This window comes from Scatophagus argus, chromosome 10 (assembly GCF_020382885.2).
Source record: "Scatophagus argus isolate fScaArg1 chromosome 10, fScaArg1.pri, whole genome shotgun sequence".
Taxonomy (NCBI): domain Eukaryota; kingdom Metazoa; phylum Chordata; class Actinopteri; family Scatophagidae; genus Scatophagus; species Scatophagus argus.
In genome coordinates this window covers 3,734,335-3,746,422 of record NC_058502.1, presented here as the reverse complement: position 1 = coordinate 3,746,422, position 12,088 = coordinate 3,734,335, and the positions used below count along the sequence as shown (strand labels likewise).

The following is a 12,088-nucleotide window of genomic DNA, read 5'->3' as shown; positions in this document are numbered from 1 at the left end:
CAGTGACTGACAGGAACCACTCAGCTGGAAGAAAATGTTGCCTTGGGCCACGACTTTCAGTTAGACATCAGAGGGACAGTCAGAGCGTAAAACTGCTGTCACAACACAGATTACTGCACAACACGAGACATACAGCACATACACAACCACAGGACTCAGGGTACCTTATAGCTAAATAATGAAATTAAATGGGTCTCCCTGTCTAAAAGGACCAAAAGAATTTTTGGGTGGAGATTTATTGTCACATGATGCTGTTTTCTTCTATTCTCTGAGCTGATTTGATTTGAATCACTCAAGTGGATGACTGAAGTTGATTCAGCCGGATTCACCTTTGATTTAACCTGTCGCTATACAGACAGATGAGAGTCTTACAGCCCAGTCTGATATAAGGGGCAGTTAGTTTGGCCTTAGGAAACACTTTGATTTCATATTTAATTGTTTTCCTGACTCAAGCCTCTGACGTCAACTTTATTTTTACCATTTTGCAGGAAACGAAAAAGCATAAAATTCACCCAGATCTGAACACGGGATGCATGACACATAAATGTACAAAACACAAATAAAAACCCACCATACAAACTTGTATAACACCCTCTCAGTCCTTCAGTTCTCGCAGCGATATTTTCCAATCAGTGGCAGTGGAAACTTATAATTTAATGCATTAGTTTTTCAATTGTGCCATTTTTCATTCTGAGTTCAAACCACAACAGAATGTTAAAACATGTAAGGCTGGTGTTTCATTTAGTTTTCATATCTTCTTTGTTGTTTTGTTTATCCACAAATGGAAAACGGAGAAAAAAATACAATCACAGCCTGTTTGATGTACTGATTTGATGTTTTACAATGATGGATTTATTTTGCATTTTAAAACTGTTTTGTAGTTCTGCTTCAGAGCCGTGGAAACTCAGATAGCACATGTGCTTCAAACACCCCTATTGCACAGTCCAGCTCGGTATAAGGATGATAATAAACTGCTCTTTATTCAACTGTTGTGTGTCAGAGCCACATTCCTGTTACCGTTTACACTAAAGGTGTCAAAGAGATGCTATCGTTTACAGCAAACATCGCGCTGCTCAGTGAAATTGGTTCAAAGACTGATGCTGCTCTGTCCGCATCTCTGTTAACAACATTACACTCAGGCAGTAAATCAGTCACAGCCGTGACCTCTGACCTCTGCAGTGGGAGTGTTCTGCGTGTAATCATTCGGTGAATCTGACCCCCTAGATTTCTTTTCCTTTCTTTGTTGCTGTCTCATGCAGCCGCCCTATAAAGATCCCACATCCCTGGCTGTTATTTCATTTCTCTGCGAGTGCCGGACTGAATTTATAAATGTGCTAAAACTCTGTGCGAGCAGCACGTATCTCGGCTGCCGGGGCTCAGGACGCTGTGATCAGGAACAGGTGAATTTATAACAGAGGCGGAGATAACCTCTGATCTCCGGCCTACTCGCCATCCACATGAGGGCTAACGATTCTCTCCCTGTCAACCTCAGTCCTTAATTGTCGCTCTCTCTGTGTCTTTGTTGTTTCCTCGACGTCCTTCTTGTCTGTCACTGCCAACTCCTGTTTCCTCTCAGCCAACCTCCTGCTGACAAGAGGTGACAGCGTTAATGTGAGAGGACGGCTTTCTTGTCAAGTGGACGGTCCAGCGGGATTTTCTTTTTGTGACCTTCGTTCTCAGCTTGCGATGACAAACTATAACTTTGTGACACAAAGTGAATATTTAAGTTCACTACTAATTGTGACTTTAGATACAACACCACAAGAACTCAACACACTGACATAAATGATAAAATATTTCTACACTTGATTTCTTTATCTTTAAAGTTTCGTACATCATTTTATTGTGAGAATTAAAATTGTAGGAAAGTCCAGACACAAACAAAACGACTGTAAAGCTATAAGGCTTGTTCATGCTGTTGGTCCTCTGTTGTTGTACCTGCAGGCGCTGAGACAGGGACGTGTTTGTGTTGGTCAGATACCGAAACAAACCCAGAGTCAGAGCTGATCCCACTCGCTCCCACTCATAAACAGTTGCTTGTTCAGCTCTATTAGTATATCACATTAATGACACTGTTTTTCTGATATTAATGTGTGTATGTGATGATCTGTGAAAAAACTGAAATCCCATTTCTATTTAATGTCCAAAAAAAATTCCAATAAGAGTTTTTACACTACATCTGTTATCAAGGAACTTAATTCAGCTGTAATATTAGCATTCATTTGTTGTTCCCAAGAAAAAGGAGGTTAATTTGAACTAAAGCAGTCCAGTACTTCCTCTTTTTTACTCCATGTTTATTAACAAATTTAAACAACAAACCCAGTTAATGAGATTGTATTTGTGCCTGCAGGGAAGCTTTTGTAAAATCCACAGCGTTCGATCTCTCGCCTTTCATTAGACCACACTGCATGTTTCGGGGTTTTGTTCTGTGGCTTGAGTTCACACACAGACATGGCAGTGTTGCACTTCTCGTTGTCTTTCTGTTGTGTTTCTGCTCGCTGTTGTGCTGAAGGTCGTCGTGTGGGCAATTTTTCATCTGCGCTAAAATTAATTTTGGCTGCTTGCCTCTATCTCTGTCTGTCTCTGTGTCTGGAGGAAGAGGACGATTAATCAGATAACTTTGCCTTTTGTCTGCCGGGGGGCCGAGCGGCCTGCAGAAGAGAAGTCGCTGTAAAAACTATTTTTGTTTAAGTGAGACAGTGACGGATTTTATTGCTGTGCCACCGTCTGGGACCTTTATGCTGAAGTGTTGTGGAAGAGTTTGAGTGGTTGGATTGTTTAATTAATTGGATGTAGTCTCAGGATATTGCGTAATGTTTCAAAACACATAGAGTTGTGGTTGCGGCCACGTTCAGCCCACAAACTTTGCAGGGAATATCTGAATCCTATGAATTATTATTATTATTATTGTTGTTATAAGTTAAATCAATTTGTTTCTGTGTTCTGACGTGTTATTGACCACCATTAAAACAGGATAAACACTCAGAGATTTTGTGAATGGTTTTAAGTGTGTGTGTGTGTGTGTGTTGTGTCCTTTAATTTGTTTCCTGCACTTGGACTTTCACACTAATTCCACCTCTCAGCGGTTCTGCCAAAAACCAACATGTACTTGAAACACACGCGGCTCAAAATTGGCTCCAAACAGCGTTGACACCGAAGTATCACATTTATCAACAGACAGCTAAAATTGGGTCCTTTATGTCCATTTAATGATAATCAAGAAGTGGTGACAAAGCGCAGGCAGATGAAAGGACAGCATTGAGTCCGGGCCATGCGGCGTGCAGCCTGTCTAATGTATTCCCGTCCCTTTGTAAATTTGTCATTTGTTGCTTTTCAGTTTGTCGCTTGCAAGCGCTGATAAGGGAAATGGAAAAAAGGGAAGTCTGGCTCTCCTCCAAGTTTTAAAAAATGATTTTTCCCTCTTGTCGTCCTTCATTTTGGAAGGCATCACACCCTCTAAAAATTTGGAGCTTCATAAGAGGTTCTTTAAGGGTGGTGTGCTCGGTTTTTGTTTAGTGTGATGTTTTCTACTTCTAATGTGTAGTGAGCATTTAGTCATCTGATTTTTTTTGCTGCACTAACCAACAGTAATGTAAACTGCATACAGTCATATAATCCTTCATTATTCTTGTCTTAAAGAATTATTATCACGCCATCACAATCCCTTGAGGGTGAAGCATGTGAAGGAGCTTTCTGGGATTTCCTCTGGTTTGCAATAAAAAAAGAAAAAATTTCTTAGCGTTCTTCAAAGCCTTTTCATTTTTCAGAGTGCAGCTGCTCCACGCTGCCATTTGGCATTCTGTTTATGACTGTGAGAACAGGAACTGTGTCATTTTGGCTGTGCTGCACAATCAAAGCCCATCCAAGAGCTTTGATTGCATTTTAAAAACCAAAATAGCAGTTTTTGTCTACGGAGTCGGCCTGCCTCATCGTGATTTAGCTTCTCGCGTTTGTTCAAAGGAATCAGTGATTGTTTACCTGCAATCAGCTCCTCAAGCACACACAGACACACACACACACACACACACACGTCAAACCAATCAGCAGCTGCAGCAGCAGTTCGCACTGCTCCATTAGTGAACTATGAAATGGACGTTAACGTATTTGCACCATGAAATGTGGCAGCAAAGGCCAACTCTGACCCAACTGTGCTGAAGCACAAAGCAGCGAACCGCTCAGTGGAAGTAAACTGTGTCAAAGTTTTACCTGAATCTGCACTGATTTGCTCCTTACTGCTGTGTGTATTTCAGTCAGTCGTAGAAAATCAGAGCTGCCAAACCAGACCAGGGTTTCACAACAAGATTATAAGTATTTTGGCTGCTTTAAAAATCTCAGTCTGTAGCCGTTTGTGTGTACATACAAATGTCATCCAATCATATGTTCATTAAAGGCAGGAGGCGTTCAAAAGCTCGGCAGTCTGTGTTTTCTCTGCCTGCTTTCTTCAGCTTATCTGGTGCTTTTACATGTGGATGTCACTTCAGCTTAAGGCCTGATGCTGTTTCCAGGCAGACAGCCCATCAGGATGAGTGACAGGAGAGATGCGAGCTACTGAGGTCAAGTCTAACTGAAATCATGCATTCAGTGGTTCAAGGCAAAGAGATGCATAAAGAGGCTTTAATCAAAATAATGTACTCTATTCCTCCCCTGGAGAAATTCTCTTCGCATTTATCCTCCTCCAGGTCATTCAAAGGTTGTGGCAGCAGCAGAACAGGAGCTGCAAGAGATTCTTGCTCAAAGCTGCAGTATGTATGCTGACCAAAGTCTAAGGCTCGAGACTCCCTGCTCATCAGACCTCCACGCCACCCCGACTGTCTTCTGCTGGCCTCCGGCTCAAACCGGTTGACTTTTAGGTTTGATCCCACGCTGCTGAATAAATAAGGGAATTCCCCCCCAGCGCGTATTGCAGAACTTTCATCATCCTTTAGATCTACAATCAAAGCTCTTCCACATAGATCTCACGCAGAAGAAAGATAAAAAGGTGTAAAAGGATCTTATTCAGGGGACTCCTGCCTTATTAGTGATTCTGCATCATCTTCTAGGGCTGTAATAAAAATGCATTTGCTGTAGCAGGTTCGCAGTATGAGTGGTGGATATCATGCACATCATGGCGACGAACACAAAGCCGAAGTCTGATTGAAGTCAAGTCAATGAGTTGAATGCTGCCATCAGCCACCTGCTGCCTTCACTGCACCGTCACCGGCATCTGGTCTCCAGTCTGTCTGTCTGCAGGTGGGACCTGATGAAGCTGCTTCACACGCACGAGTCTAATCAATCAAATCTTTCTGTTTTGTTAACCTCAGGAAATATTGTTGTGCTCTGTCAGTTTCTCCCCCCACACTGAAAGGAGTTTCACTGTCACGTCTGGCGGTTTAATAAATTTGTTGAAATACACCAGAGTATTCGTGTCTTTTATCAGTTATCTTCAGAAAGCAGCTGTCAACTTTCAGAGATTAACTTAACCTTTATAATTCTCCATAATGTTCATACAGTGTAATCAGTCAGGTCTTATTTGCTTATTTTGTGATTTTTTTCTCTCCATTTTTACCTTTATGTTCTCTTTTAATGTAAGGATATCTGGGTTGCACAATCAAATAAATCACATGTAGAAAGGTGTTAAAGACACTCTAATGATATAATTGTGCTAAACGTTCTGAACTCTGTACATGTGGCCTTTTTTTCCCGTCCTGCACACTTTTTCACATCTGCCACACTTTTCCCTCTTTTCTAATTATCTCAGCTATAAAAGGTGAAGAGTTCAATTAATGATTACACAAAATGAAAAAGCAGACTTTTATGATAACTAGTGTGACGGCAGTGTTATCACGGATATCAGCAGCCATATTTTCCCTGTTCAGGTAAGAGCACGTTGGGAGAAGCTTGTTGGCTGATTGACTTTGATGCCTCCTGCCTCTCTTCCTCGCTGGCCCCTGGAGATCTGATGAAGTTTAATTAATGATTTTGTAACCGTTGAGGTGTTGAGATGAGCGCAGGCATGAAATACGAACGAGGAGTGAAAGTACAACCACGCAAGATTTGCTTTCCATCTGGTTCGCCATATGCTGTGCGTCTCGTTGTGTTTCCTATCTCTGTCCTGCTTTCTCAGTTTTCCATCTGTCTCACTCCTTTACTCTGATACTCCCTCGCATTGTCTCACACACACACACACACACACATCAAACAGCAGGAGGCATGAAGATGTGTAGGAAATGCTTTGCAGAAACTTCAGGAGCCAAAAGGATGTGGGGGGAAAAGAGCGAGTGTGTTAAACAGCAGCACTGGTTCCACTTGTATCACGACGGAGCGTCAACAACACTGTCTGTGAGTCACCTTTGAATGAACAGTAGTGCTCAGTCAGAGTAAGAGACGATCACCAGCTGTGGGTCTTATCAGTGTGCAGGTGTGCAGCCTTAAAGAGGAGGAATAGGTGCCTTTCACTGCTGCAGGTGATAATTGCCAAATATCACACACAGTTAACACAGTTCAAGTTGATCCTCACATGCTTTTGATGGACAGATAAATTTGACACCCAGTTAGCACGCATGAATATGAAAACATTTTTGTGACAGTGGAAGCCAAAATTAAATTTGCACGTATGACTGGAGTTGAAATAGAAGATGAAAACATTTTTTGTCTCTCAAATGATTTAACTAAAAGAAAACTTATGGGCATATTCGCACAAACACGAACCTGAAAATATCAAAACAGTGAGCAGGCATGAAAAAGTCCATTTCTGTGCGTTTCCTCTGACCAGAAATACCAGGACAGAGAAAAGGAGTGGGATTTAATCTTGAACACTCACAAACATCACATCAATTATCTTTCTGATTTCTAGTTTTTCAGCCGTTCATGATTCCAAATCATTTCGCAGGTGCACGACAACAGAAAAGAGGGTTTCTGTGATAGGACGATGACCTGTCCACCAGTGCATGTTTGGAGAGGCTACAACCCCCTGCAACTGTGAACTCCAATGAAAGTAGAGAAGCAAAATTACAACGCTACATTAATATTTGATGACAGTTTGAAGCAAATTTAAATGCACTGAAATGGCAGGACAATTATTCATAACAAACACTGCTGTAAGAAACAGTGCAGATGTAAACAGCCGCTGAGTGTAAGAGATGGGAAAGTTGGTGACTGCAGCTCTGCCAGCTGAAAGAAATAACAACCAGAGGAAAAGAAAAGCTCTGCAGGTCAAGTTATTAAAATTCTTGAATTTGCGTCATGTAAATTTTCACCCTTCATCCTTGAACTGACTGGACTGCCCAGAGAGAGCCTCTATTTTCAGTGCTGGCTTGCTTTCCTCATTATATTCAATATTTCATATTCTGTTCAATTATATATGCGCAGGAAAGGTTCACAGTTGCATGTTTGAAGCTGAGCATTTTTCAGTGGCTGTGAGCCAGGTGCTGACTTTACATTTCAGACAACGTGGACTGAGAGGACGTCACATATAGGTGTGTATACACTCCTCCACAAACGTGAAACTATAAAAATCCTGATCCCGCTGGGGTCAGCCTGGTTGCTGGACACTTTGGCCTGCATCTCTCTCCACTTTGCCCTTGTATGCCTCTGTGTGTTTGACTGGCAGCGTGTGAAGAGCAGCCATCTGTTTGGGAGGAGAGCTCATCCTTTGGCTGGCTCTTTGTTGGTAGAAAACAAAGCATTCCCGAATTTTTCTTTCTTTTTGTTTCAGAAAACTGAGCTTTGAAATGTCATCAAAAGAGCCAAAATGTCCACTGTGTGCTCCTGTTGAGGGTTCAGGGTGTGTGATGCAGTCATCGAGGTTTTATTTCACTATATGTGGTTGTAAGAGCTCCTGAGTGGGGCATCTTGTTGAAAGAATGGTCTCAGGTGTTTACTACTGAACCGTACAGCTGAGGTGAAATGAATAACATACCAAAGATAGCTCAAGAAGTTTCTGTTGTGAGCAGTTGACTAAGAAACTGTGCACAGTATTGCCAAGCAGAAACATAAATATTCTGCCGTGGCTCAGAGGGCTGGCAAGCCTGAATCAACCATTGCCACTCATCAGATTTGTACTGATTAAACAAAGAAGTGTGCTGTGTTAATTAGTGAGTTTTGGAGGCACTGATGGATTTCCACAGCGTTTGTTATTTCGACATTGCTGGGCCAGCATACCCCTCTGCTGTGTCTTATTACCAAGCTAAGCTAATCTTCTGATCTTCTCATCTCTCTAAGTGTTGGTGCAAGTTATTGCAATAAATAAAGAGAGAGAATTTACTTTTTTTCTTTGTTCCTGAGATCCACATCAGTTCTGCTCAGACCCCTTCCACAGCAGGGTCTCCATCTCTCAGCCTCGGGAGGGAATTAAGATACTCGTGCAAAATAATTATCCAGTTTTGTCTCATTATGTTGATGCTCCACTAAAAGGTCGTGCTTGGTGTGAAGAGACCCAGCACACCTTGATTTCTGCTGAATCTTCTCATTAATAAGTGAAGTTGTGGACTGTGTGCTTTAGGTTAGAGAGGGAAAGCTGACCTGGACGGGGTAGCTGGGTCTGTTTACTGACGTAGCAGCGTGACAGCCCTCCGCCTGCCGTGCACAGCGTGAGCACAGTTTGACATCCTCGACTGTCAGTTACTCGCAGTAAATAAAAGCTTGCATTAAGGTGCTGTGAAAGTAAAGCAACTTCAAAACAAATTACGAAACCTAAAGTGTCATGTGTTGATATTTCATCCTGAAAACAGGTAGTGAAGGACTGTAACACTCAAAGTAAACTGACTGCAAAGTTTTTGAAGGTTATGAATTAGTGTCCCAAAATCAGTTTGTTAGAATTACCAAAACAAAGCAAGTGCAAAACTGAAAATGTTTAAAATAGAATATATGGGCCTGCATTTACTTTTTATTTTGTGTTTATGTTTTTACTGATATAATCCCTCATATCTGCAGTAATATCTCATGTAACAAATCACTTTTTAAGGCAAAACTGTCTGCTAAATGTTGGATTTTGCATTCAAATATATTGGTTTTTATTTTCATACATTAACACAATTCACTGGAACTGGAATCTAAATGGTGCCCAGTCTAACCCTCATGGGAAGACATACATGCACAGCATAATTCAAATGAGGCAGAGAGGAAGTGAAGTGCTAAAGATTGGTGGAGAATCTAGCTGTTGCACACTGGGAACTGCACAAATTCTTGTTTGCTGAACCTTTAAAACACTGTATATTATTCAGCATTTAAGTGCCGCTGTGGCTCCATTAGCTGCTGTTAAATTTCCTATTATAGTTTAACCAGACCCTCCATTATTGCCTCAGTCGTATTTTGCAGAAGGTTTCATCTAATCATCTCAGCCTCAACAGTTACTCTATAAAAGGTTATTGTGCTTTGGGTCATTGAAAACCTTTCACAAGGCCCTTACAAGTAATTATGAGTTCTTTATTCTGAGCAGCTTAAACTCACAAAAGCATGAAGCACTGCTGTCCTAAATGGAGGCTGTTCACTACAAAGGATGTCTCTGCTTAAATCCCACAGATGATGGTGCATTTTATTAAAAAGGATTTGAAGCCCACAAGGAGCTCAAGGGGCAGCCAACAGGATGAAACTGGTTCTGTGAGGGCAAGTGTTTGAACTGTTTGTAAGTGTCTGTTTATGAAATAGTGATGCCGATTTCAAGTCTTCATCTGAAGAGATCCTGGTGGTCACATGAAAACACATGAACTAGGTGAATAGTCTCAGATTCTTCGATTTCAAAACAGTTCAGCCAACTCATGGAGCCGATTATGTGTGAAGGTTAACATTAATACGGGCTCCGACCTTGTCACTCAGAGCTCAGCGCAGTGAGGAGTGGGGATTCAAATCCCACAGGCGGATGCTGGGGTGGAGGTGGGGAAATCCTGAACTGAGTCCTCCAAATAAAACAACAAAATAGGTTGTCTGCAATCTCCCTTTATAACAACAAGCTTTTTTCTAGTCGGACAGCACATTCGACAGGATGACATCATTTGCCTGCACCTTCCGAAAGTGTTAAAAATCACTTAAATAAATCCCTTTGTGACAAAACACTTTTGGGCACTTGCTTAATGTCAGGCCAGTCTCAAAATGAAATGCAGCTGAGAGCAGCAGGTGCAGCAAAGTGTAAGCAGGACACTTGAGTCCACCTCCATTATTAAAAGTGTGTCTTGGATACGTGTTGCAGCGAGAGCAGCATCCCATGTGAGCACAGCAGTCGCTGGAGTTGGCTGCCTGAACTAGCAGGCGTTGCTTCATGTACGCATTTTAGAACAGAATAAAAATACTGACACTGACCACCTATCCAAAATGTTTTGAGTTCAATTTTAATTATATCACAAGCTGAGGGGAACGTTTGAACCCAGTTGCAGGAGACTGCAGAGACATGATGAATAGTTGGACTTCTTTATTGAAAATAACAAAATCAGAACCACAGCAGGAGACAAAGAGAGCAGATGAGTTAACAAAGACGTGAACTCAAACTGGACTAAAATACAAACTGAACTGATGAGGGAATGAAGTGCAGGTATGAGGAGCTGAGGAAAACACTGGGATCAGAGCAGGCCAAACGAGGCTGAGGCAGGACAGGTGTGCTGTAAGAACAGGTGCTGCAAAGAAGGAGGAGACAGACAGGCAGAGAGAGACAGTAGAGGAGAGGACAAAGCGCATAAGATTTGCTGAATACATTGCTAATCAAATTTAAGTGTTAAACTAAATAGCCAAAGTAAGTACACACTACAGATATTTTTTCCTTCATATTTTTCAATCATTATCTTTCTTAAAACACATTTTCATCCATTTTATTATCTAAAAAGTCTTTGCGGGTGAAAATGAAATGAGCTTTACCTAAAATACCCGCAGCGTTCAAGCCCTCACAGGCGACTGGCTGTTCTCTGCTTGGCAGCAGCAGTGTGGTAAAGCACAACCAGCTAATCAGTCCCAAACTAATCTGCTCTAAAATAGCTTCACTCCAGCGCCGCTGACTCTCTGTAAAGCCGTTAACATGCCGTACATGGAGCAAATTGATTTTTCCAGCCTGATTAAACTCACCTTCCCTGTGATTGGTGCTGCTGATTGACTGCTCAGTGATTTCCCAGACTAATTCGTGTGGCAGTGATTGCCAGGGCCTGTTGTGTTGGCAGACACTACATTTGAACACGGATTAGTAAAGAGGTGCCAGGAGAATACACGTTTTCCAATTTACAGAAAATTCCTCTCCGCAGACAACCCTCTTCCAGTGTTATGGTTTTTATAGAGCAACACAGTAATGTACAGTAGGCTGATGCAACACCCGAGTTTTGCTTCTCAGGTCCTGTTTGTGGTGAGGCGACAGGCACTTTGGTTCGGGTTATTGAATCCGTGTCTCTTAGTTAAAGTCACTGCAGGCGTTTTTTCTGCATCAAACCAGGCTCTGGTGATTGCGCAGGTAATTATGGAGAAAACTTGTCCGCTCTTTTCTTTCCCGTGGAACTTTTGAGACGACAAGTGGAGGTGGAGAACTTGTTAAAATAATCACAGGAGGAGGCAGAAACTTAACACTGATGTATGAACAAGCTCCTGTGAGGCTGTAAAATCACAACCTGTCCTCAACCTTGGGCAAACACACACATAAAACACACACACACACATACACGCTTGGTAACAGATGGCAGATGCTGTGCTATTTGTGGTATTAATCCTGTCCTGTAAGTTGTAGGTTTAAGAGCTTCTACTTTCCAATAAATCACAACCCCACCTTCAAAAAACACTTTGAAGAAATTGGTCATGAGCACAAGCTGCAGATGCAGGTTCAGTATGCACAAGCACACTCTGCACAAACACAGGATGAGTTTATGCAGCAAAGAAAAGACAAAAACAAATCTTCAGGTTCATTATGACACAGCAGTGATTGTAATTTATTTAGACTGTGTATTGTTAGTGTATTGTTTATTGATGTCTTAATAAAATGTCGATATGTTGGCTCATTGCCATTATACATATACATATTTGATTGCATTCATTGTACATCTGATTGACACAACAGATGTACAATGAACAGCTAATAATCTAAACTGAGTCTACATCATATCTCCTGAAGGGCATCAAATACTGAAATCAAAACATATAAGAAAGT

At 41.6% G+C, this 12,088-nt stretch overlaps 1 long non-coding RNA gene across 1 annotated transcript; it reads right to left on the bottom strand.

The window, feature by feature from the left end:
- Positions 1 to 10,366: 10,366 nt before the first annotated feature.
- On the bottom strand, positions 10,367 to 11,018 carry LOC124066308. The gene is made up of 2 exons (XR_006844572.1): positions 10,822 to 11,018; positions 10,367 to 10,583 (listed from the first exon to the last, which is right to left on the bottom strand). It is a non-coding gene; the product is annotated as an uncharacterized LOC124066308 (long non-coding RNA).
- Between the last annotated feature and the right edge of the window lie 1,070 nt (positions 11,019 to 12,088).